The sequence below is a fragment of the Pungitius pungitius genome, chromosome 2 (assembly GCF_949316345.1).
Source record: "Pungitius pungitius chromosome 2, fPunPun2.1, whole genome shotgun sequence".
Classification (NCBI taxonomy): Eukaryota; Metazoa; Chordata; class Actinopteri; order Perciformes; family Gasterosteidae; genus Pungitius; species Pungitius pungitius.
In genome coordinates, this window is record NC_084901.1 from 5905283 (window position 1) to 5928516 (window position 23234).

At 45.6% G+C, this 23234-nt stretch overlaps 41 non-coding genes across 41 annotated transcripts; all 41 read right to left on the bottom strand.

Annotated features, from left to right (window-relative positions):
- Positions 1-113: 113 nt before the first annotated feature.
- On the bottom strand, positions 114-185 carry trnae-uuc (transfer RNA glutamic acid (anticodon UUC)). Its single transcript has one exon. It is a non-coding gene; the product is annotated as a tRNA-Glu (tRNA).
- A 386-nt stretch (positions 186-571) lies between these two features.
- On the bottom strand, positions 572-643 carry trnae-uuc (transfer RNA glutamic acid (anticodon UUC)). The gene has a single exon. It is a non-coding gene; the product is annotated as a tRNA-Glu (tRNA).
- Positions 644-1201: 558 nt separating this feature from the next.
- trnae-uuc (transfer RNA glutamic acid (anticodon UUC)) lies at positions 1202-1273 on the bottom strand. The gene has a single exon. It is a non-coding gene; the product is annotated as a tRNA-Glu (tRNA).
- Positions 1274-1487: 214 nt separating this feature from the next.
- trnae-uuc (transfer RNA glutamic acid (anticodon UUC)) lies at positions 1488-1559 on the bottom strand. The gene has a single exon. It is a non-coding gene; the product is annotated as a tRNA-Glu (tRNA).
- Positions 1560-2289: 730 nt separating this feature from the next.
- On the bottom strand, positions 2290-2361 carry trnae-uuc (transfer RNA glutamic acid (anticodon UUC)). Its single transcript has one exon. It is a non-coding gene; the product is annotated as a tRNA-Glu (tRNA).
- Positions 2362-3091: 730 nt separating this feature from the next.
- Positions 3092-3163, bottom strand: trnae-uuc (transfer RNA glutamic acid (anticodon UUC)). Its single transcript has one exon. It is a non-coding gene; the product is annotated as a tRNA-Glu (tRNA).
- A 386-nt stretch (positions 3164-3549) lies between these two features.
- Positions 3550-3621, bottom strand: trnae-uuc (transfer RNA glutamic acid (anticodon UUC)). The gene has a single exon. It is a non-coding gene; the product is annotated as a tRNA-Glu (tRNA).
- Positions 3622-4179: 558 nt separating this feature from the next.
- Positions 4180-4251, bottom strand: trnae-uuc (transfer RNA glutamic acid (anticodon UUC)). The gene has a single exon. It is a non-coding gene; the product is annotated as a tRNA-Glu (tRNA).
- Positions 4252-4637: 386 nt separating this feature from the next.
- On the bottom strand, positions 4638-4709 carry trnae-uuc (transfer RNA glutamic acid (anticodon UUC)). Its single transcript has one exon. It is a non-coding gene; the product is annotated as a tRNA-Glu (tRNA).
- A 558-nt stretch (positions 4710-5267) lies between these two features.
- Positions 5268-5339, bottom strand: trnae-uuc (transfer RNA glutamic acid (anticodon UUC)). The gene has a single exon. It is a non-coding gene; the product is annotated as a tRNA-Glu (tRNA).
- A 214-nt stretch (positions 5340-5553) lies between these two features.
- On the bottom strand, positions 5554-5625 carry trnae-uuc (transfer RNA glutamic acid (anticodon UUC)). The gene has a single exon. It is a non-coding gene; the product is annotated as a tRNA-Glu (tRNA).
- A 730-nt stretch (positions 5626-6355) lies between these two features.
- trnae-uuc (transfer RNA glutamic acid (anticodon UUC)) lies at positions 6356-6427 on the bottom strand. The gene has a single exon. It is a non-coding gene; the product is annotated as a tRNA-Glu (tRNA).
- A 730-nt stretch (positions 6428-7157) lies between these two features.
- On the bottom strand, positions 7158-7229 carry trnae-uuc (transfer RNA glutamic acid (anticodon UUC)). Its single transcript has one exon. It is a non-coding gene; the product is annotated as a tRNA-Glu (tRNA).
- Positions 7230-7615: 386 nt separating this feature from the next.
- trnae-uuc (transfer RNA glutamic acid (anticodon UUC)) lies at positions 7616-7687 on the bottom strand. The gene has a single exon. It is a non-coding gene; the product is annotated as a tRNA-Glu (tRNA).
- A 386-nt stretch (positions 7688-8073) lies between these two features.
- On the bottom strand, positions 8074-8145 carry trnae-uuc (transfer RNA glutamic acid (anticodon UUC)). The gene has a single exon. It is a non-coding gene; the product is annotated as a tRNA-Glu (tRNA).
- Positions 8146-8703: 558 nt separating this feature from the next.
- trnae-uuc (transfer RNA glutamic acid (anticodon UUC)) lies at positions 8704-8775 on the bottom strand. Its single transcript has one exon. It is a non-coding gene; the product is annotated as a tRNA-Glu (tRNA).
- A 558-nt stretch (positions 8776-9333) lies between these two features.
- trnae-uuc (transfer RNA glutamic acid (anticodon UUC)) lies at positions 9334-9405 on the bottom strand. Its single transcript has one exon. It is a non-coding gene; the product is annotated as a tRNA-Glu (tRNA).
- Positions 9406-9791: 386 nt separating this feature from the next.
- Positions 9792-9863, bottom strand: trnae-uuc (transfer RNA glutamic acid (anticodon UUC)). Its single transcript has one exon. It is a non-coding gene; the product is annotated as a tRNA-Glu (tRNA).
- A 558-nt stretch (positions 9864-10421) lies between these two features.
- Positions 10422-10493, bottom strand: trnae-uuc (transfer RNA glutamic acid (anticodon UUC)). Its single transcript has one exon. It is a non-coding gene; the product is annotated as a tRNA-Glu (tRNA).
- Positions 10494-10707: 214 nt separating this feature from the next.
- Positions 10708-10779, bottom strand: trnae-uuc (transfer RNA glutamic acid (anticodon UUC)). The gene has a single exon. It is a non-coding gene; the product is annotated as a tRNA-Glu (tRNA).
- Positions 10780-11337: 558 nt separating this feature from the next.
- trnae-uuc (transfer RNA glutamic acid (anticodon UUC)) lies at positions 11338-11409 on the bottom strand. Its single transcript has one exon. It is a non-coding gene; the product is annotated as a tRNA-Glu (tRNA).
- A 386-nt stretch (positions 11410-11795) lies between these two features.
- On the bottom strand, positions 11796-11867 carry trnae-uuc (transfer RNA glutamic acid (anticodon UUC)). The gene has a single exon. It is a non-coding gene; the product is annotated as a tRNA-Glu (tRNA).
- A 558-nt stretch (positions 11868-12425) lies between these two features.
- On the bottom strand, positions 12426-12497 carry trnae-uuc (transfer RNA glutamic acid (anticodon UUC)). Its single transcript has one exon. It is a non-coding gene; the product is annotated as a tRNA-Glu (tRNA).
- A 214-nt stretch (positions 12498-12711) lies between these two features.
- On the bottom strand, positions 12712-12783 carry trnae-uuc (transfer RNA glutamic acid (anticodon UUC)). Its single transcript has one exon. It is a non-coding gene; the product is annotated as a tRNA-Glu (tRNA).
- Positions 12784-13513: 730 nt separating this feature from the next.
- On the bottom strand, positions 13514-13585 carry trnae-uuc (transfer RNA glutamic acid (anticodon UUC)). Its single transcript has one exon. It is a non-coding gene; the product is annotated as a tRNA-Glu (tRNA).
- Positions 13586-14315: 730 nt separating this feature from the next.
- trnae-uuc (transfer RNA glutamic acid (anticodon UUC)) lies at positions 14316-14387 on the bottom strand. Its single transcript has one exon. It is a non-coding gene; the product is annotated as a tRNA-Glu (tRNA).
- A 386-nt stretch (positions 14388-14773) lies between these two features.
- On the bottom strand, positions 14774-14845 carry trnae-uuc (transfer RNA glutamic acid (anticodon UUC)). Its single transcript has one exon. It is a non-coding gene; the product is annotated as a tRNA-Glu (tRNA).
- Positions 14846-15231: 386 nt separating this feature from the next.
- trnae-uuc (transfer RNA glutamic acid (anticodon UUC)) lies at positions 15232-15303 on the bottom strand. The gene has a single exon. It is a non-coding gene; the product is annotated as a tRNA-Glu (tRNA).
- Positions 15304-15861: 558 nt separating this feature from the next.
- On the bottom strand, positions 15862-15933 carry trnae-uuc (transfer RNA glutamic acid (anticodon UUC)). The gene has a single exon. It is a non-coding gene; the product is annotated as a tRNA-Glu (tRNA).
- A 558-nt stretch (positions 15934-16491) lies between these two features.
- On the bottom strand, positions 16492-16563 carry trnae-uuc (transfer RNA glutamic acid (anticodon UUC)). The gene has a single exon. It is a non-coding gene; the product is annotated as a tRNA-Glu (tRNA).
- A 386-nt stretch (positions 16564-16949) lies between these two features.
- On the bottom strand, positions 16950-17021 carry trnae-uuc (transfer RNA glutamic acid (anticodon UUC)). The gene has a single exon. It is a non-coding gene; the product is annotated as a tRNA-Glu (tRNA).
- Positions 17022-17579: 558 nt separating this feature from the next.
- trnae-uuc (transfer RNA glutamic acid (anticodon UUC)) lies at positions 17580-17651 on the bottom strand. Its single transcript has one exon. It is a non-coding gene; the product is annotated as a tRNA-Glu (tRNA).
- Positions 17652-17865: 214 nt separating this feature from the next.
- trnae-uuc (transfer RNA glutamic acid (anticodon UUC)) lies at positions 17866-17937 on the bottom strand. Its single transcript has one exon. It is a non-coding gene; the product is annotated as a tRNA-Glu (tRNA).
- Positions 17938-18667: 730 nt separating this feature from the next.
- trnae-uuc (transfer RNA glutamic acid (anticodon UUC)) lies at positions 18668-18739 on the bottom strand. The gene has a single exon. It is a non-coding gene; the product is annotated as a tRNA-Glu (tRNA).
- A 730-nt stretch (positions 18740-19469) lies between these two features.
- Positions 19470-19541, bottom strand: trnae-uuc (transfer RNA glutamic acid (anticodon UUC)). Its single transcript has one exon. It is a non-coding gene; the product is annotated as a tRNA-Glu (tRNA).
- Positions 19542-19927: 386 nt separating this feature from the next.
- trnae-uuc (transfer RNA glutamic acid (anticodon UUC)) lies at positions 19928-19999 on the bottom strand. The gene has a single exon. It is a non-coding gene; the product is annotated as a tRNA-Glu (tRNA).
- A 558-nt stretch (positions 20000-20557) lies between these two features.
- On the bottom strand, positions 20558-20629 carry trnae-uuc (transfer RNA glutamic acid (anticodon UUC)). The gene has a single exon. It is a non-coding gene; the product is annotated as a tRNA-Glu (tRNA).
- Positions 20630-21015: 386 nt separating this feature from the next.
- On the bottom strand, positions 21016-21087 carry trnae-uuc (transfer RNA glutamic acid (anticodon UUC)). Its single transcript has one exon. It is a non-coding gene; the product is annotated as a tRNA-Glu (tRNA).
- Positions 21088-21645: 558 nt separating this feature from the next.
- On the bottom strand, positions 21646-21717 carry trnae-uuc (transfer RNA glutamic acid (anticodon UUC)). Its single transcript has one exon. It is a non-coding gene; the product is annotated as a tRNA-Glu (tRNA).
- A 214-nt stretch (positions 21718-21931) lies between these two features.
- Positions 21932-22003, bottom strand: trnae-uuc (transfer RNA glutamic acid (anticodon UUC)). Its single transcript has one exon. It is a non-coding gene; the product is annotated as a tRNA-Glu (tRNA).
- Positions 22004-22733: 730 nt separating this feature from the next.
- trnae-uuc (transfer RNA glutamic acid (anticodon UUC)) lies at positions 22734-22805 on the bottom strand. The gene has a single exon. It is a non-coding gene; the product is annotated as a tRNA-Glu (tRNA).
- Positions 22806-23234: the final 429 nt, after the last annotated feature.

Genomic DNA, 23234 nt, shown 5'->3' on the forward strand with positions numbered 1-23234 from the left:
AGACCATCAGGGACACAGTTGTGCATATTATGTCCTCCAATCAGATCGAAAACATTCAGCACATTGAATAATTGGCGTAAATAAAAACATCAAGCCAGAACTTTAAATGACATTTCCCTGACCGGGAATCGAACCCGGGCCGCGGCGGTGAAAGCACCGAATCCTAGCCACTAGACCACCAGGGACACATTCATGCTAATTAAGTCGTAATATCGGATCGAAAATATTCAGGACATGGAAAATACTGCTTGAATGAAAATGCTAAACCAGGTTTCCCTGTCTACTAAGAGCATCAAACAATAACTACTTAACAGTGGGGGACAAGTTGATGCACATCACATCATTGAAATGTTGCAACGGACAACACAAGCATCAACTAAGGGTAACTTCAAATGCCATTTCCCTGACCGGGAATCGAACCCGGGCCGCGGCGGTGAGAGCGCCGAATCCTAGCCACTAGACCATCAGGGACACAGTTGTGTATATTATGTCGTCCAATCAGATCGAAAACATTCAGCACATCGAATAATTGGCTTAAATTAAAACATCAAGTCAGAACTTTAAATGACATTTCCCTGACCGGGAATCGAACCCGGGCCGCGGCGGTGAAAGCGCCGAATCCTAGCCACTAGACCACCAGGGACACATTCATGCTAATTAAGTCGTAATATCGGATCGAAAATATTCAGGACATGGAAAATATTGCTTGAATGAAAAGGCTAAACCAGGTTTCCCTGTCTACTAAGAGCATCAAACAATAACTACTTAACAGTGGGGGACAAGTTGATGCACATCACATCATTGAAATGTTGCAACGGACAACACAAGCATCAACTAAGGGTAACTTTAAATGCCATTTCCCTGACCGGGAATCGAACCCGGGCCGCGGCGGTGAGAGCGCCGAATGCTAGCCACTAGACCATCAGGGACACAGTTGTGCATATTATGTCCTCCAATCAGATCGAAAACATTCAGCACATCGAATAATTGGCTTAAATTAAAACATCAAGTCAGAACTTTAAAAGCCAATTCCCTGACCGGGAATCGAACCCGGGCCGCGGCGGTGAGAGCGCCGAATCCTAGCCACTAGACCATCAGGGACACAGTTGTGCATATTATGTCCTCCAATCAGATCGAAAACATTCAGCACATCGAATAATTGGCGTAAATAAAAACATCAAGCCAGAACTTTAAATGACATTTCCCTGACCGGGAATCGAACCCGGGCCGCGGCAGTGAAAGCGCCGAATCCTAGCCACTAGACCACCAGGGACACATTCATGCTAATTAAGTCGTAATATCGGATCGAAAATATTCAGGACATGGAAAATACTGCTTGAATGAAAATGCTTAACCAGGTTTCCCTGTCTACTAAGAGCATCAAACAATAAATACTTAACAGTGGGGGACAAGTTGATGCACATCACATCATTGAAATGTTGCAACGGACAACACAAGCATCAACTAAGGGTAACTTCAAATGCCATTTCCCTGACCGGGAATCGAACCCGGGCCGCGGCGGTGAAAGCGCCGAATCCTAGCCACTAGACCACCAGGGACACATTCATGCTAATTAAGTCGTAATATCGGATCGAAAATATTCAGGACATGGAAAATATTGCTTGAATGAAAAGGCTAAACCAGGTTTCCCTGTCTACTAAGAGCATCAAACAATAACTACTTAACAGTGGGGGACAAGTTGATGCACATCACATCATTGAAATGTTGCAACGGACAACACAAGCATCAACTAAGGGTAACTTCAAATGCCATTTCCCTGACCGGGAATCGAACCCGGGCCGCGGCGGTGAGAGCGCCGAATGCTAGCCACTAGACCATCAGGGACACAGTTGTGCATATTATGTCCTCCAATCAGATCGAAAACATTCAGCACATCGAATAATTGGCTTAAATTAAAACATCAAGTCAGAACTTTAAAAGCCAATTCCCTGACCGGGAATCGAACCCGGGCCGCGGCGGTGAGAGCGCCGAATCCTAGCCACTAGACCATCAGGGACACAGTTGTGCATATTATGTCCTCCAATCAGATCGAAAACATTCAGCACATTGAATAATTGGCTTAAATTAAAACATCAAGTCAGAACTTTAAAAGCCAATTCCCTGACCGGGAATCGAACCCGGGCCGCGGCGGTGAGAGCGCCGAATCCTAGCCACTAGACCATCAGGGACACACTTGTGCATATTATGTCCTCCAATCAGATCGAAAACATTCAGCACCTCGAATAATTGGCGTAAATAAAAACATCAAGCCAGAACTTTAAATGACATTTCCCTGACCGGGAATCGAACCCAGGCCGCGGCGGTGAAAACGCCGAATCCTAGCCACTAGACCACCAGGGACACATTCATGCTAATTAAGTCGTAATATCGGATCGAAAATATTCAGGACATGGAAAATATTGCTTGAATGAAAATGCTAAACCAGGTTTCCCTGTCTACTAAGAGCATCAAACAATAACTACTTAACAGTGGGGGACAAGTTGTTGCAAATCACATCATTGAAATGTTGCAACGGACAACACAAGCATCAACTAAGGGTAACTTCAAATGCCATTTCCCTGACCGGGAATCGAACCCGGGCCGCGGCGGTGAGAGCGCCGAATCCTAGCCACTAGACCATCAGGGACACAGTTGTGTATATTATGTCCTCCAATCAGATCGAAAACATTCAGCACATCGAATAATTGGCTTAAATTAAAACATCAAGTCAGAACTTTAAAAGCCAATTCCCTGACCGGGAATCGAACCCGGGCCGCGGCGGTGAGAGCGCCGAATCCTAGCCACTAGACCATCAGGGACACAGTTTTGTATATTATGTCCTCCAATCAGATCGAAAACATTCAGCACATCGAATAATTGGCTTAAATTAAAACATCAAGTCAGAACTTTAAAAGCCAATTCCCTGACCGGGAATCGAACCCGGGCCGCGGCGGTGAGAGCGCCGAATCCTAGCCACTAGACCATCAGGGACACAGTTGTGCATATTATGTCTTCCAATCAGATCGAAAACATTCAGCACATCGAATAATTGGCGTAAATAAAAACATCAAGCCAGAACTTTAAATGACATTTCCCTGACCGGGAATCGAACCCGGGCCGCGGCGGTGAAAGCGCCGAATCCTAGCCACTAGACCACCAGGGACACATTCATGCTAATTAAGTCGTAATATCGGATCGAAAATATTTAGGACATGGAAAATACTGCTTGAATGAAAATGCTAAACCAGGTTTCCCTGTCTACTAAGAGCATCAAACAATAACTACTTAACAGTGGGGGACAAGTTGATGCACATCACATAATTGAAATGTTGCAACGGACAACACAAGCATCAACTAAGGGTAACTTCAAATGCCATTTCCCTGACCGGGAATCGAACCCGGGCCGCGGCGGTGAGAGCGCCGAATCCTAGCCACTAGACCATCAGGGACACAGTTGTGCATATTATGTCCTCCAATCAGATCGAAAACATTCAGCACATTGAATAATTGGCGTAAATAAAAACATCAAGCCAGAACTTTAAATGACATTTCCCTGACCGGGAATCGAACCCGGGCCGCGGCGGTGAAAGCACCGAATCCTAGCCACTAGACCACCAGGGACACATTCATGCTAATTAAGTCGTAATATCGGATCGAAAATATTCAGGACATGGAAAATATTGCTTGAATGAAAAGGCTAAACCAGGTTTCCCTGTCTACTAAGAGCATCAAACAATAACTACTTAACAGTGGGGGACAAGTTGATGCACATCACATCATTGAAATGTTGCAACGGACAACACAAGCATCAACTAAGGGTAACTTTAAATGCCATTTCCCTGACCGGGAATCGAACCCGGGCCGCGGCGGTGAGAGCGCCGAATGCTAGCCACTAGACCATCAGGGACACAGTTGTGCATATTATGTCCTCCAATCAGATCGAAAACATTCAGCACATCGAATAATTGGCTTAAATTAAAACATCAAGTCAGAACTTTAAAAGCCAATTCCCTGACCGGGAATCGAACCCGGGCCGCGGCGGTGAGAGCGCCGAATCCTAGCCACTAGACCATCAGGGACACAGTTGTGCATATTATGTCCTCCAATCAGATCGAAAACATTCAGCACATCGAATAATTGGCGTAAATAAAAACATCAAGCCAGAACTTTAAATGACATTTCCCTGACCGGGAATCGAACCCGGGCCGCGGCGGTGAAAGCGCCGAATCCTAGCCACTAGACCACCAGGGACACATTCATGCTAATTAAGTCGTAATATCGGATCGAAAATATTCAGGACATGGAAAATACTGCTTGAATGAAAATGCTAAACCAGGTTTCCCTGTCTACTAAGAGCATCAAACAATAACTACTTAACAGTGGGGGACAAGTTGATGCACATCACATCATTGAAATGTTGCAACGGACAACACAAGCATCAACTAAGGGTAACTTCAAATGCCATTTCCCTGACCGGGAATCGAACCCGGGCCGCGGCGGTGAGAGCGCCGAATCCTAGCCACTAGACCATCAGGGACACAGTTGTGTATATTATGTCGTCCAATCAGATCGAAAACATTCAGCACATCGAATAATTGGCTTAAATTAAAACATCAAGTCAGAACTTTAAATGACATTTCCCTGACCGGGAATCGAACCCGGGCCGCGGCGGTGAAAGCGCCGAATCCTAGCCACTAGACCACCAGGGACACATTCATGCTAATTAAGTCGTAATATCGGATCGAAAATATTCAGGACATGGAAAATATTGCTTGAATGAAAAGGCTAAACCAGGTTTCCCTGTCTACTAAGAGCATCAAACAATAACTACTTAACAGTGGGGGACAAGTTGATGCACATCACATCATTGAAATGTTGCAACGGACAACACAAGCATCAACTAAGGGTAACTTTAAATGCCATTTCCCTGACCGGGAATCGAACCCGGGCCGCGGCGGTGAGAGCGCCGAATGCTAGCCACTAGACCATCAGGGACACAGTTGTGCATATTATGTCCTCCAATCAGATCGAAAACATTCAGCACATCGAATAATTGGCTTAAATTAAAACATCAAGTCAGAACTTTAAAAGCCAATTCCCTGACCGGGAATCGAACCCGGGCCGCGGCGGTGAGAGCGCCGAATCCTAGCCACTAGACCATCAGGGACACAGTAGTGCATATTATGTCCTCCAATCAGATCGAAAACATTCAGCACATCGAATAATTGGCGTAAATAAAAACATCAAGCCAGAACTTTAAATGACATTTCCCTGACCGGGAATCGAACCCGGGCCGCGGCGGTGAAAGCGCCGAATCCTAGCCACTAGACCACCAGGGACACATTCATGCTAATTAAGTCGTAATATCGGATCGAAAATATTCAGGACATGGAAAATACTGCTTGAATGAAAATGCTTAACCAGGTTTCCCTGTCTACTAAGAGCATCAAACAATAAATACTTAACAGTGGGGGACAAGTTGATGCACATCACATCATTGAAATGTTGCAACGGACAACACAAGCATCAACTAAGGGTAACTTCAAATGCCATTTCCCTGACCGGGAATCGAACCCGGGCCGCGGCGGTGAAAGCGCCGAATCCTAGCCACTAGACCACCAGGGACACATTCATGCTAATTAAGTCGTAATATCGGATCGAAAATATTCAGGACATGGAAAATATTGCTTGAATGAAAAGGCTAAACCAGGTTTCCCTGTCTACTAAGAGCATCAAACAATAACTACTTAACAGTGGGGGACAAGTTGATGCACATCACATCATTGAAATGTTGCAACGGACAACACAAGCATCAACTAAGGGTAACTTCAAATGCCATTTCCCTGACCGGGAATCGAACCCGGGCCGCGGCGGTGAGAGCGCCGAATGCTAGCCACTAGACCATCAGGGACACAGTTGTGCATATTATGTCCTCCAATCAGATCGAAAACATTCAGCACATCGAATAATTGGCTTAAATTAAAACATCAAGTCAGAACTTTAAAAGCCAATTCCCTGACCGGGAATCGAACCCGGGCCGCGGCGGTGAGAGCGCCGAATCCTAGCCACTAGACCATCAGGGACACAGTTGTGCATATTATGTCCTCCAATCAGATCGAAAACATTCAGCACATTGAATAATTGGCTTAAATTAAAACATCAAGTCAGAACTTTAAAAGCCAATTCCCTGACCGGGAATCGAACCCGGGCCGCGGCGGTGAGAGCGCCGAATCCTAGCCACTAGACCATCAGGGACACACTTGTGCATATTATGTCCTCCAATCAGATCGAAAACATTCAGCACCTCGAATAATTGGCGTAAATAAAAACATCAAGCCAGAACTTTAAATGACATTTCCCTGACCGGGAATCGAACCCAGGCCGCGGCGGTGAAAACGCCGAATCCTAGCCACTAGACCACCAGGGACACATTCATGCTAATTAAGTCGTAATATCGGATCGAAAATATTCAGGACATGGAAAATATTGCTTGAATGAAAATGCTAAACCAGGTTTCCCTGTCTACTAAGAGCATCAAACAATAACTACTTAACAGTGGGGGACAAGTTGTTGCAAATCACATCATTGAAATGTTGCAACGGACAACACAAGCATCAACTAAGGGTAACTTCAAATGCCATTTCCCTGACCGGGAATCGAACCCGGGCCGCGGCGGTGAGAGCGCCGAATCCTAGCCACTAGACCATCAGGGACACAGTTGTGTATATTATGTCCTCCAATCAGATCGAAAACATTCAGCACATCGAATAATTGGCTTAAATTAAAACATCAAGTCAGAACTTTAAAAGCCAATTCCCTGACCGGGAATCGAACCCGGGCCGCGGCGGTGAGAGCGCCGAATCCTAGCCACTAGACCATCAGGGACACAGTTTTGTATATTATGTCCTCCAATCAGATCGAAAACATTCAGCACATCGAATAATTGGCTTAAATTAAAACATCAAGTCAGAACTTTAAAAGCCAATTCCCTGACCGGGAATCGAACCCGGGCCGCGGCGGTGAGAGCGCCGAATCCTAGCCACTAGACCATCAGGGACACAGTTGTGCATATTATGTCTTCCAATCAGATCGAAAACATTCAGCACATCGAATAATTGGCGTAAATAAAAACATCAAGCCAGAACTTTAAATGACATTTCCCTGACCGGGAATCGAACCCGGGCCGCGGCGGTGAAAGCGCCGAATCCTAGCCACTAGACCACCAGGGACACATTCATGCTAATTAAGTCGTAATATCGGATCGAAAATATTTAGGACATGGAAAATACTGCTTGAATGAAAATGCTAAACCAGGTTTCCCTGTCTACTAAGAGCATCAAACAATAACTACTTAACAGTGGGGGACAAGTTGATGCACATCACATCATTGAAATGTTGCAACGGACAACACAAGCATCAACTAAGGGTAACTTCAAATGCCATTTCCCTGACCGGGAATCGAACCCGGGCCGCGGCGGTGAGAGCGCCGAATCCTAGCCACTAGACCATCAGGGACACAGTTGTGCATATTATGTCCTCCAATCAGATCGAAAACATTCAGCACATTGAATAATTGGCGTAAATAAAAACATCAAGCCAGAACTTTAAATGACATTTCCCTGACCGGGAATCGAACCCGGGCCGCGGCGGTGAAAGCGCCAAATCCTAGCCACTAGACCACCAGGGACACATTCATGCTAATTAAGTCGTAATATCGGATCGAAAATATTCAGGACATGGAAAATATTGCTTGAATGAAAAGGCTAAACCAGGTTTCCCTGTCTACTAAGAGCATCAAACAATAACTACTTAACAGTGGGGGACAAGTTGATGCACATCACATCATTGAAATGTTGCAACGGACAACACAAGCATCAACTAAGGGTAACTTCAAATGCCATTTCCCTGACCGGGAATCGAACCCGGGCCGCGGCGGTGAGAGCGGCGAATCCTAGCCACTAGACCATCAGGGACACAGTTGTGTATATTATGTCCTCCAATCAGATCGAAAACATTCAGCACATCGAATAATTGGCTTAAATTAAAACATCAAGTCAGAACTTTAAAAGCCAATTCCCTGACCGGGAATCGAACCCGGGCCGCGGCGGTGAAAGCGCCGAATCCTAGCCACTAGACCACCAGGGACACATTCATGCTAATTAAGTCGTAATATCGGATCGAAAATATTCAGGACATGGAAAATATTGCTTGAATGAAAAGGCTAAACCAGGTTTCCCTGTCTACTAAGAGGATCAAACAATAAATACTTAACAGTGGGGGACAAGGTGATGCACATCACATCATTGAAATGTTGCAACGGACAACACAAGCATCAACTAAGGGTAACTTCAAATGCCATTTCCCTGACCGGGAATTGAACCCGGGCCGCGGCAGTGAGAGCGCCGAATCCTAGCCACTAGACCATCAGGGACACAGTTGTGCATATTATGTCCTCCAATCAGATCGAAAACATTCAGCACATCGAATAATTGGCTTAAATTAAAACATCAAGTCAGAACTTTAAAAGCCAATTCCCTGACCGGGAATCGAACCCGGGCCGCGGCGGTGAGAGCGCCGAATCCTAGCCACTAGACCATCAGGGACACAGTTGTGCATATTATGTCCTCCAATCAGATCGAAAACATTCAGCACATCGAATAATTGGCGTAAATAAAAACATCAAGCCAGAACTTTAAATGACATTTCCCTGACCGGGAATCGAACCCGGGCCGCGGCGGTGAAAGCGCCGAATCCTAGCCACTAGACCACCAGGGACACATTCATGCTAATTAAGTCGTAATATCGGATCGAAAATATTCAGGACATGGAAAATACTGCTTGAATGAAAATGCTAAACCAGGTTTCCCTGTCTACTAAGAGCATCAAACAATAACTACTTAACAGTGGGGGACAAGTTGATGCACATCACATCATTGAAATGTTGCAACGGACAACACAAGCATCAACTAAGGGTAACTTCAAATGCCATTTCCCTGACCGGGAATCGAACCCGGGCCGCGGCGGTGAGAGCGCCGAATCCTAGCCACTAGACCATCAGGGACACAGTTGTGTATATTATGTCGTCCAATCAGATCGAAAACATTCAGCACATCGAATAATTGGCTTAAATTAAAACATCAAGTCAGAACTTTAAAAGCCAATTCCTTGACCGGGAATCGAACCCGGGCCGCGGCGGTGAGAGCGCCGAATCCTAGCCACTAGACCATCAGGGACACAGTTGTGCATATTATGTCCTCCAATCAGATCGAAAACATTCAGCACATTGAATAATTGGCGTAAATAAAAACATCAAGCCAGAACTTTAAATGACATTTCCCTGACCGGGAATCGAACCCGGGCCGCGGCGGTGAAAGCACCGAATCCTAGCCACTAGACCACCAGGGACACATTCATGCTAATTAAGTCGTAATATCGGATCGAAAATATTCAGGACATGGAAAATACTGCTTGAATGAAAATGCTAAACCAGGTTTCCCTGTCTACTAAGAGCATCAAACAATAACTACTTAACAGTGGGGGACAAGTTGATGCACATCACATCATTGAAATGTTGCAACGGACAACACAAGCATCAACTAAGGGTAACTTCAAATGCCATTTCCCTGACCGGGAATCGAACCCGGGCCGCGGCGGTGAGAGCGCCGAATCCTAGCCACTAGACCATCAGGGACACAGTTGTGTATATTATGTCGTCCAATCAGATCGAAAACATTCAGCACATCGAATAATTGGCTTAAATTAAAACATCAAGTCAGAACTTTAAATGACATTTCCCTGACCGGGAATCGAACCCGGGCCGCGGCGGTGAAAGCGCCGAATCCTAGCCACTAGACCACCAGGGACACATTCATGCTAATTAAGTCGTAATATCGGATCGAAAATATTCAGGACATGGAAAATATTGCTTGAATGAAAAGGCTAAACCAGGTTTCCCTGTCTACTAAGAGCATCAAACAATAACTACTTAACAGTGGGGGACAAGTTGATGCACATCACATCATTGAAATGTTGCAACGGACAACACAAGCATCAACTAAGGGTAACTTTAAATGCCATTTCCCTGACCGGGAATCGAACCCGGGCCGCGGCGGTGAGAGCGCCGAATGCTAGCCACTAGACCATCAGGGACACAGTTGTGCATATTATGTCCTCCAATCAGATCGAAAACATTCAGCACATCGAATAATTGGCTTAAATTAAAACATCAAGTCAGAACTTTAAAAGCCAATTCCCTGACCGGGAATCGAACCCGGGCCGCGGCGGTGAGAGCGCCGAATCCTAGCCACTAGACCATCAGGGACACAGTTGTGCATATTATGTCCTCCAATCAGATCGAAAACATTCAGCACATCGAATAATTGGCGTAAATAAAAACATCAAGCCAGAACTTTAAATGACATTTCCCTGACCGGGAATCGAACCCGGGCCGCGGCAGTGAAAGCGCCGAATCCTAGCCACTAGACCACCAGGGACACATTCATGCTAATTAAGTCGTAATATCGGATCGAAAATATTCAGGACATGGAAAATACTGCTTGAATGAAAATGCTTAACCAGGTTTCCCTGTCTACTAAGAGCATCAAACAATAAATACTTAACAGTGGGGGACAAGTTGATGCACATCACATCATTGAAATGTTGCAACGGACAACACAAGCATCAACTAAGGGTAACTTCAAATGCCATTTCCCTGACCGGGAATCGAACCCGGGCCGCGGCGGTGAAAGCGCCGAATCCTAGCCACTAGACCACCAGGGACACATTCATGCTAATTAAGTCGTAATATCGGATCGAAAATATTCAGGACATGGAAAATATTGCTTGAATGAAAAGGCTAAACCAGGTTTCCCTGTCTACTAAGAGCATCAAACAATAACTACTTAACAGTGGGGGACAAGTTGATGCACATCACATCATTGAAATGTTGCAACGGACAACACAAGCATCAACTAAGGGTAACTTTAAATGCCATTTCCCTGACCGGGAATCGAACCCGGGCCGCGGCGGTGAGAGCGCCGAATGCTAGCCACTAGACCATCAGGGACACAGTTGTGCATATTATGTCCTCCAATCAGATCGAAAACATTCAGCACATCGAATAATTGGCTTAAATTAAAACATCAAGTCAGAACTTTAAAAGCCAATTCCCTGACCGGGAATCGAACCCGGGCCGCGGCGGTGAGAGCGCCGAATCCTAGCCACTAGACCATCAGGGACACAGTTGTGCATATTATGTCCTCCAATCAGATCGAAAACATTCAGCACATCGAATAATTGGCGTAAATAAAAACATCAAGCCAGAACTTTAAATGACATTTCCCTGACCGGGAATCGAACCCGGGCCGCGGCGGTGAAAGCGCCGAATCCTAGCCACTAGACCACCAGGGACACATTCATGCTAATTAAGTCGTAATATCGGATCGAAAATATTCAGGACATGGAAAATACTGCTTGAATGAAAATGCTAAACCAGGTTTCCCTGTCTACTAAGAGCATCAAACAATAACTACTTAACAGTGGGGGACAAGTTGATGCACATCACATCATTGAAATGTTGCAACGGACAACACAAGCATCAACTAAGGGTAACTTCAAATGCCATTTCCCTGACCGGGAATCGAACCCGGGCCGCGGCGGTGAGAGCGCCGAATCCTAGCCACTAGACCATCAGGGACACAGTTGTGTATATTATGTCGTCCAATCAGATCGAAAACATTCAGCACATCGAATAATTGGCTTAAATTAAAACATCAAGTCAGAACTTTAAATGACATTTCCCTGACCGGGAATCGAACCCGGGCCGCGGCGGTGAAAGCGCCGAATCCTAGCCACTAGACCACCAGGGACACATTCATGCTAATTAAGTCGTAATATCGGATCGAAAATATTCAGGACATGGAAAATATTGCTTGAATGAAAAGGCTAAACCAGGTTTCCCTGTCTACTAAGAGCATCAAACAATAACTACTTAACAGTGGGGGACAAGTTGATGCACATCACATCATTGAAATGTTGCAACGGACAACACAAGCATCAACTAAGGGTAACTTTAAATGCCATTTCCCTGACCGGGAATCGAACCCGGGCCGCGGCGGTGAGAGCGCCGAATGCTAGCCACTAGACCATCAGGGACACAGTTGTGCATATTATGTCCTCCAATCAGATCGAAAACATTCAGCACATCGAATAATTGGCTTAAATTAAAACATCAAGTCAGAACTTTAAAAGCCAATTCCCTGACCGGGAATCGAACCCGGGCCGCGGCGGTGAGAGCGCCGAATCCTAGCCACTAGACCATCAGGGACACAGTAGTGCATATTATGTCCTCCAATCAGATCGAAAACATTCAGCACATCGAATAATTGGCGTAAATAAAAACATCAAGCCAGAACTTTAAATGACATTTCCCTGACCGGGAATCGAACCCGGGCCGCGGCGGTGAAAGCGCCGAATCCTAGCCACTAGACCACCAGGGACACATTCATGCTAATTAAGTCGTAATATCGGATCGAAAATATTCAGGACATGGAAAATACTGCTTGAATGAAAATGCTTAACCAGGTTTCCCTGTCTACTAAGAGCATCAAACAATAAATACTTAACAGTGGGGGACAAGTTGATGCACATCACATCATTGAAATGTTGCAACGGACAACACAAGCATCAACTAAGGGTAACTTCAAATGCCATTTCCCTGACCGGGAATCGAACCCGGGCCGCGGCGGTGAAAGCGCCGAATCCTAGCCACTAGACCACCAGGGACACATTCATGCTAATTAAGTCGTAATATCGGATCGAAAATATTCAGGACATGGAAAATATTGCTTGAATGAAAAGGCTAAACCAGGTTTCCCTGTCTACTAAGAGCATCAAACAATAACTACTTAACAGTGGGGGACAAGTTGATGCACATCACATCATTGAAATGTTGCAACGGACAACACAAGCATCAACTAAGGGTAACTTCAAATGCCATTTCCCTGACCGGGAATCGAACCCGGGCCGCGGCGGTGAGAGCGCCGAATGCTAGCCACTAGACCATCAGGGACACAGTTGTGCATATTATGTCCTCCAATCAGATCGAAAACATTCAGCACATCGAATAATTGGCTTAAATTAAAACATCAAGTCAGAACTTTAAAAGCCAATTCCCTGACCGGGAATCGAACCCGGGCCGCGGCGGTGAGAGCGCCGAATCCTAGCCACTAGACCATCAGGGACACAGTTGTGCATATTATGTCCTCCAATCAGATCGAAAACATTCAGCACATTGAATAATTGGCTTAAATTAAAACATCAAGTCAGAACTTTAAAAGCCAATTCCCTGACCGGGAATCGAACCCGGGCCGCGGCGGTGAGAGCGCCGAATCCTAGCCACTAGACCATCAGGGACACACTTGTGCATATTATGTCCTCCAATCAGATCGAAAACATTCAGCACCTCGAATAATTGGCGTAAATAAAAACATCAAGCCAGAACTTTAAATGACATTTCCCTGACCGGGAATCGAACCCAGGCCGCGGCGGTGAAAACGCCGAATCCTAGCCACTAGACCACCAGGGACACATTCATGCTAATTAAGTCGTAATATCGGATCGAAAATATTCAGGACATGGAAAATATTGCTTGAATGAAAATGCTAAACCAGGTTTCCCTGTCTACTAAGAGCATCAAACAATAACTACTTAACAGTGGGGGACAAGTTGTTGCAAATCACATCATTGAAATGTTGCAACGGACAACACAAGCATCAACTAAGGGTAACTTCAAATGCCATTTCCCTGACCGGGAATCGAACCCGGGCCGCGGCGGTGAGAGCGCCGAATCCTAGCCACTAGACCATCAGGGACACAGTTGTGTATATTATGTCCTCCAATCAGATCGAAAACATTCAGCACATCGAATAATTGGCTTAAATTAAAACATCAAGTCAGAACTTTAAAAGCCAATTCCCTGACCGGGAATCGAACCCGGGCCGCGGCGGTGAGAGCGCCGAATCCTAGCCACTAGACCATCAGGGACACAGTTTTGTATATTATGTCCTCCAATCAGATCGAAAACATTCAGCACATCGAATAATTGGCTTAAATTAAAACATCAAGTCAGAACTTTAAAAGCCAATTCCCTGACCGGGAATCGAACCCGGGCCGCGGCGGTGAGAGCGCCGAATCCTAGCCACTAGACCATCAGGGACACAGTTGTGCATATTATGTCTTCCAATCAGATCGAAAACATTCAGCACATCGAATAATTGGCGTAAATAAAAACATCAAGCCAGAACTTTAAATGACATTTCCCTGACCGGGAATCGAACCCGGGCCGCGGCGGTGAAAGCGCCGAATCCTAGCCACTAGACCACCAGGGACACATTCATGCTAATTAAGTCGTAATATCGGATCGAAAATATTTAGGACATGGAAAATACTGCTTGAATGAAAATGCTAAACCAGGTTTCCCTGTCTACTAAGAGCATCAAACAATAACTACTTAACAGTGGGGGACAAGTTGATGCACATCACATCATTGAAATGTTGCAACGGACAACACAAGCATCAACTAAGGGTAACTTCAAATGCCATTTCCCTGACCGGGAATCGAACCCGGGCCGCGGCGGTGAGAGCGCCGAATCCTAGCCACTAGACCATCAGGGACACAGTTGTGCATATTATGTCCTCCAATCAGATCGAAAACATTCAGCACATTGAATAATTGGCGTAAATAAAAACATCAAGCCAGAACTTTAAATGACATTTCCCTGACCGGGAATCGAACCCGGGCCGCGGCGGTGAAAGCGCCAAATCCTAGCCACTAGACCACCAGGGACACATTCATGCTAATTAAGTCGTAATATCGGATCGAAAATATTCAGGACATGGAAAATATTGCTTGAATGAAAAGGCTAAACCAGGTTTCCCTGTCTACTAAGAGCATCAAACAATAACTACTTAACAGTGGGGGACAAGTTGATGCACATCACATCATTGAAATGTTGCAACGGACAACACAAGCATCAACTAAGGGTAACTTCAAATGCCATTTCCCTGACCGGGAATCGAACCCGGGCCGCGGCGGTGAGAGCGGCGAATCCTAGCCACTAGACCATCAGGGACACAGTTGTGTATATTATGTCCTCCAATCAGATCGAAAACATTCAGCACATCGAATAATTGGCTTAAATTAAAACATCAAGTCAGAACTTTAAAAGCCAATTCCCTGACCGGGAATCGAACCCGGGCCGCGGCGGTGAAAGCGCCGAATCCTAGCCACTAGACCACCAGGGACACATTCATGCTAATTAAGTCGTAATATCGGATCGAAAATATTCAGGACATGGAAAATATTGCTTGAATGAAAAGGCTAAACCAGGTTTCCCTGTCTACTAAGAGGATCAAACAATAAATACTTAACAGTGGGGGACAAGGTGATGCACATCACATCATTGAAATGTTGCAACGGACAACACAAGCATCAACTAAGGGTAACTTCAAATGCCATTTCCCTGACCGGGAATTGAACCCGGGCCGCGGCAGTGAGAGCGCCGAATCCTAGCCACTAGACCATCAGGGACACAGTTGTGCATATTATGTCCTCCAATCAGATCGAAAACATTCAGCACATCGAATAATTGGCTTAAATTAAAACATCAAGTCAGAACTTTAAAAGCCAATTCCCTGACCGGGAATCGAACCCGGGCCGCGGCGGTGAGAGCGCCGAATCCTAGCCACTAGACCATCAGGGACACAGTTGTGCATATTATGTCCTCCAATCAGATCGAAAACATTCAGCACATCGAATAATTGGCGTAAATAAAAACATCAAGCCAGAACTTTAAATGACATTTCCCTGACCGGGAATCGAACCCGGGCCGCGGCGGTGAAAGCGCCGAATCCTAGCCACTAGACCACCAGGGACACATTCATGCTAATTAAGTCGTAATATCGGATCGAAAATATTCAGGACATGGAAAATACTGCTTGAATGAAAATGCTAAACCAGGTTTCCCTGTCTACTAAGAGCATCAAACAATAACTACTTAACAGTGGGGGACAAGTTGATGCACATCACATCATTGAAATGTTGCAACGGACAACACAAGCATCAACTAAGGGTAACTTCAAATGCCATTTCCCTGACCGGGAATCGAACCCGGGCCGCGGCGGTGAGAGCGCCGAATCCTAGCCACTAGACCATCAGGGACACAGTTGTGTATATTATGTCGTCCAATCAGATCGAAAACATTCAGCACATCGAATAATTGGCTTAAATTAAAACATCAAGTCAGAACTTTAAAAGCCAATTCCTTGACCGGGAATCGAACCCGGGCCGCGGCGGTGAGAGCGCCGAATCCTAGCCACTAGACCATCAGGGACACAGTTGTGCATATTATGTCCTCCAATCAGATCGAAAACATTCAGCACATTGAATAATTGGCGTAAATAAAAACATCAAGCCAGAACTTTAAATGACATTTCCCTGACCGGGAATCGAACCCGGGCCGCGGCGGTGAAAGCACCGAATCCTAGCCACTAGACCACCAGGGACACATTCATGCTAATTAAGTCGTAATATCGGATCGAAAATATTCAGGACATGGAAAATACTGCTTGAATGAAAATGCTAAACCAGGTTTCCCTGTCTACTAAGAGCATCAAACAATAACTACTTAACAGTGGGGGACAAGTTGATGCACATCACATCATTGAAATGTTGCAACGGACAACACAAGCATCAACTAAGGGTAACTTCAAATGCCATTTCCCTGACCGGGAATCGAACCCGGGCCGCGGCGGTGAGAGCGCCGAATCCTAGCCACTAGACCATCAGGGACACAGTTGTGTATATTATGTCGTCCAATCAGATCGAAAACATTCAGCACATCGAATAATTGGCTTAAATTAAAACATCAAGTCAGAACTTTAAATGACATTTCCCTGACCGGGAATCGAACCCGGGCCGCGGCGGTGAAAGCGCCGAATCCTAGCCACTAGACCACCAGGGACACATTCATGCTAATTAAGTCGTAATATCGGATCGAAAATATTCAGGACATGGAAAATATTGCTTGAATGAAAAGGCTAAACCAGGTTTCCCTGTCTACTAAGAGCATCAAACAATAACTACTTAACAGTGGGGGACAAGTTGATGCACATCACATCATTGAAATGTTGCAACGGACAACACAAGCATCAACTAAGGGTAACTTTAAATGCCATTTCCCTGACCGGGAATCGAACCCGGGCCGCGGCGGTGAGAGCGCCGAATGCTAGCCACTAGACCATCAGGGACACAGTTGTGCATATTATGTCCTCCAATCAGATCGAAAACATTCAGCACATCGAATAATTGGCTTAAATTAAAACATCAAGTCAGAACTTTAAAAGCCAATTCCCTGACCGGGAATCGAACCCGGGCCGCGGCGGTGAGAGCGCCGAATCCTAGCCACTAGACCATCAGGGACACAGTTGTGCATATTATGTCCTCCAATCAGATCGAAAACATTCAGCACATCGAATAATTGGCGTAAATAAAAACATCAAGCCAGAACTTTAAATGACATTTCCCTGACCGGGAATCGAACCCGGGCCGCGGCAGTGAAAGCGCCGAATCCTAGCCACTAGACCACCAGGGACACATTCATGCTAATTAAGTCGTAATATCGGATCGAAAATATTCAGGACATGGAAAATACTGCTTGAATGAAAATGCTTAACCAGGTTTCCCTGTCTACTAAGAGCATCAAACAATAAATACTTAACAGTGGGGGACAAGTTGATGCACATCACATCATTGAAATGTTGCAACGGACAACACAAGCATCAACTAAGGGTAACTTCAAATGCCATTTCCCTGACCGGGAATCGAACCCGGGCCGCGGCGGTGAAAGCGCCGAATCCTAGCCACTAGACCACCAGGGACACATTCATGCTAATTAAGTCGTAATATCGGATCGAAAATATTCAGGACATGGAAAATATTGCTTGAATGAAAAGGCTAAACCAGGTTTCCCTGTCTACTAAGAGCATCAAACAATAACTACTTAACAGTGGGGGACAAGTTGATGCACATCACATCATTGAAATGTTGCAACGGACAACACAAGCATCAACTAAGGGTAACTTCAAATGCCATTTCCCTGACCGGGAATCGAACCCGGGCCGCGGCGGTGAGAGCGCCGAATGCTAGCCACTAGACCATCAGGGACACAGTTGTGCATATTATGTCCTCCAATCAGATCGAAAACATTCAGCACATCGAATAATTGGCTTAAATTAAAACATCAAGTCAGAACTTTAAAAGCCAATTCCCTGACCGGGAATCGAACCCGGGCCGCGGCGGTGAGAGCGCCGAATCCTAGCCACTAGACCATCAGGGACACAGTTGTGCATATTATGTCCTCCAATCAGATCGAAAACATTCAGCACATTGAATAATTGGCTTAAATTAAAACATCAAGTCAGAACTTTAAAAGCCAATTCCCTGACCGGGAATCGAACCCGGGCCGCGGCGGTGAGAGCGCCGAATCCTAGCCACTAGACCATCAGGGACACACTTGTGCATATTATGTCCTCCAATCAGATCGAAAACATTCAGCACCTCGAATAATTGGCGTAAATAAAAACATCAAGCCAGAACTTTAAATGACATTTCCCTGACCGGGAATCGAACCCAGGCCGCGGCGGTGAAAACGCCGAATCCTAGCCACTAGACCACCAGGGACACATTCATGCTAATTAAGTCGTAATATCGGATCGAAAATATTCAGGACATGGAAAATATTGCTTGAATGAAAATGCTAAACCAGGTTTCCCTGTCTACTAAGAGCATCAAACAATAACTACTTAACAGTGGGGGACAAGTTGTTGCAAATCACATCATTGAAATGTTGCAACGGACAACACAAGCATCAACTAAGGGTAACTTCAAATGCCATTTCCCTGACCGGGAATCGAACCCGGGCCGCGGCGGTGAGAGCGCCGAATCCTAGCCACTAGACCATCAGGGACACAGTTGTGTATATTATGTCCTCCAATCAGATCGAAAACATTCAGCACATCGAATAATTGGCTTAAATTAAAACATCAAGTCAGAACTTTAAAAGCCAATTCCCTGACCGGGAATCGAACCCGGGCCGCGGCGGTGAGAGCGCCGAATCCTAGCCACTAGACCATCAGGGACACAGTTTTGTATATTATGTCCTCCAATCAGATCGAAAACATTCAGCACATCGAATAATTGGCTTAAATTAAAACATCAAGTCAGAACTTTAAAAGCCAATTCCCTGACCGGGAATCGAACCCGGGCCGCGGCGGTGAGAGCGCCGAATCCTAGCCACTAGACCATCAGGGACACAGTTGTGCATATTATGTCTTCCAATCAGATCGAAAACATTCAGCACATCGAATAATTGGCGTAAATAAAAACATCAAGCCAGAACTTTAAATGACATTTCCCTGACCGGGAATCGAACCCGGGCCGCGGCGGTGAAAGCGCCGAATCCTAGCCACTAGACCACCAGGGACACATTCATGCTAATTAAGTCGTAATATCGGATCGAAAATATTTAGGACATGGAAAATACTGCTTGAATGAAAATGCTAAACCAGGTTTCCCTGTCTACTAAGAGCATCAAACAATAACTACTTAACAGTGGGGGACAAGTTGATGCACATCACATCATTGAAATGTTGCAACGGACAACACAAGCATCAACTAAGGGTAACTTCAAATGCCATTTCCCTGACCGGGAATCGAACCCGGGCCGCGGCGGTGAGAGCGCCGAATCCTAGCCACTAGACCATCAGGGACACAGTTGTGCATATTATGTCCTCCAATCAGATCGAAAACATTCAGCACATTGAATAATTGGCGTAAATAAAAACATCAAGCCAGAACTTTAAATGACATTTCCCTGACCGGGAATCGAACCCGGGCCGCGGCGGTGAAAGCACCGAATCCTAGCCACTAGACCACCAGGGACACATTCATGCTAATTAAGTCGTAATATCGGATCGAAAATATTCAGGACAATGAAAATATTGCTTGAATGAAAAGGCTAAACCAGGTTTCCCTGTCTACTAAGAGCATCAAACAATAACTACTTAACAGTGGGGGACAAGTTGATGCACATCACATCATTGAAATGTTGCAACGGACAACACAAGCATCAACTAAGGGTAACTTTAAATGCCATTTCCCTGACCGGGAATCGAACCCGGGCCGCGGCGGTGAGAGCGCCGAATGCTAGCCACTAGACCATCAGGGACACAGTTGTGCATATTATGTCCTCCAATCAGATCGAAAACATTCAGCACATCGAATAATTGGCTTAAATTAAAACATCAAGTCAGAACTTTAAAAGCCAATTCCCTGACCGGGAATCGAACCCGGGCCGCGGCGGTGAGAGCGCCGAATCCTAGCCACTAGACCATCAGGGACACAGTTGTGCATATTATGTCCTCCAATCAGATCGAAAACATTCAGCACATCGAATAATTGGCGTAAATAAAAACATCAAGCCAGAACTTTAAATGACATTTCCCTGACCGGGAATCGAACCCGGGCCGCGGCGGTGAAAGCGCCGAATCCTAGCCACTAGACCACCAGGGACACATTCATGCTAATTAAGTCGTAATATCGGATCGAAAATATTCAGGACATGGAAAATACTGCTTGAATGAAAATGCTAAACCAGGTTTCCCTGTCTACTAAGAGCATCAAACAATAACTACTTAACAGTGGGGGACAAGTTGATGCACATCACATCATTGAAATGTTGCAACGGACAACACAAGCATCAACTAAGGGTAACTTCAAATGCCATTTCCCTGACCGGGAATCGAACCCGGGCCGCGGCGGTGAGAGCGCCGAATCCTAGCCACTAGACCATCAGGGACACAGTTGTGTATATTATGTCGTCCAATCAGATCGAAAACATTCAGCACATCGAATAATTGGCTTAAATTAAAACATCAAGTCAGAACTTTAAATGACATTTCCCTGACCGGGAATCGAACCCGGGCCGCGGCGGTGAAAGCGCCGAATCCTAGCCACTAGACCACCAGGGACACATTCATGCTAATTAAGTCGTAATATCGGATCGAAAATATTCAGGACATGGAAAATATTGCTTGAATGAAAAGGCTAAACCAGGTTTCCCTGTCTACTAAGAGCATCAAACAATAACTACTTAACAGTGGGGGACAAGTTGATGCACATCACATCATTGAAATGTTGCAACGGACAACACAAGCATCAACTAAGGGTAACTTTAAATGCCATTTCCCTGACCGGGAATCGAACCCGGGCCGCGGCGGTGAGAGCGCCGAATGCTAGCCACTAGACCATCAGGGACACAGTTGTGCATATTATGTCCTCCAATCAGATCGAAAACATTCAGCACATCGAATAATTGGCTTAAATTAAAACATCAAGTCAGAACTTTAAAAGCCAATTCCCTGACCGGGAATCGAACCCGGGCCGCGGCGGTGAGAGCGCCGAATCCTAGCCACTAGACCATCAGGGACACAGTTGTGCATATTATGTCCTCCAATCAGATCGAAAACATTCAGCACATCGAATAATTGGCGTAAATAAAAACATCAAGCCAGAACTTTAAATGACATTTCCCTGACCGGGAATCGAACCCGGGCCGCGGCGGTGAAAGCGCCGAATCCTAGCCACTAGACCACCAGGGACACATTCATGCTAATTAAGTCGTAATATCGGATCGAAAATATTCAGGACATGGAAAATACTGCTTGAATGAAAATGCTTAACCAGGTTTCCCTGTCTACTAAGAGCATCAAACAATAAATACTTAACAGTGGGGGACAAGTTGATGCACATCACATCATTGAAATGTTGCAACGGACAACACAAGCATCAACTAAGGGTAACTTCAAATGCCATTTCCCTGACCGGGAATCGAACCCGGGCCGCGGCGGTGAAAGCGCCGAATCCTAGCCACTAGACCACCAGGGACACATTCATGCTAATTAAGTCGTAATATCGGATCGAAAATATTCAGGACATGGAAAATATTGCTTGAATGAAAAGGCTAAACCAGGTTTCCCTGTCTACTAAGAGCATCAAACAATAACTACTTAACAGTGGGGGACAAGTTGATGCACATCACATCATTGAAATGTTGCAACGGACAACACAAGCATCAACTAAGGGTAACTTCAAATGCCATTTCCCTGACCGGGAATCGAACCCGGGCCGCGGCGGTGAGAGCGCCGAATGCTAGCCACTAGACCATCAGGGACACAGTTGTGCATATTATGTCCTCCAATCAGATCGAAAACATTCAGCACATCGAATAATTGGCTTAAATTAAAACATCAAGTCAGAACTTTAAAAGCCAATTCCCTGACCGGGAATCGAACCCGGGCCGCGGCGGTGAGAGCGCCGAATCCTAGCCACTAGACCATCAGGGACACAGTTGTGCATATTATGTCCTCCAATCAGATCGAAAACATTCAGCACATTGAATAATTGGCTTAAATTAAAACATCAAGTCAGAACTTTAAAAGCCAATTCCCTGACCGGGAATCGAACCCGGGCCGCGGCGGTGAGAGCGCCGAATCCTAGCCACTAGACCATCAGGGACACACTTGTGCATATTATGTCCTCCAATCAGATCGAAAACATTCAGCACCTCGAATAATTGGCGTAAATAAAAACATCAAGCCAGAACTTTAAATGACATTTCCCTGACCGGGAATCGAACCCAGGCCGCGGCGGTGAAAACGCCGAATCCTAGCCACTAGACCACCAGGGACACATTCATGCTAATTAAGTCGTAATATCGGATCGAAAATATTCAGGACATGGAAAATATTGCTTGAATGAAAATGCTAAACCAGGTTTCCCTGTCTACTAAGAGCATCAAACAATAACTACTTAACAGTGGGGGACAAGTTGTTGCAAATCACATCATTGAAATGTTGCAACGGACAACACAAGCATCAACTAAGGGTAACTTCAAATGCCATTTCCCTGACCGGGAATCGAACCCGGGCCGCGGCGGTGAGAGCGCCGAATCCTAGCCACTAGACCATCAGGGACACAGTTGTGTATATTATGTCCTCCAATCAGATCGAAAACATTCAGCACATCGAATAATTGGCTTAAATTAAAACATCAAGTCAGAACTTTAAAAGCCAATTCCCTGACCGGGAATCGAACCCGGGCCGCGGCGGTGAGAGCG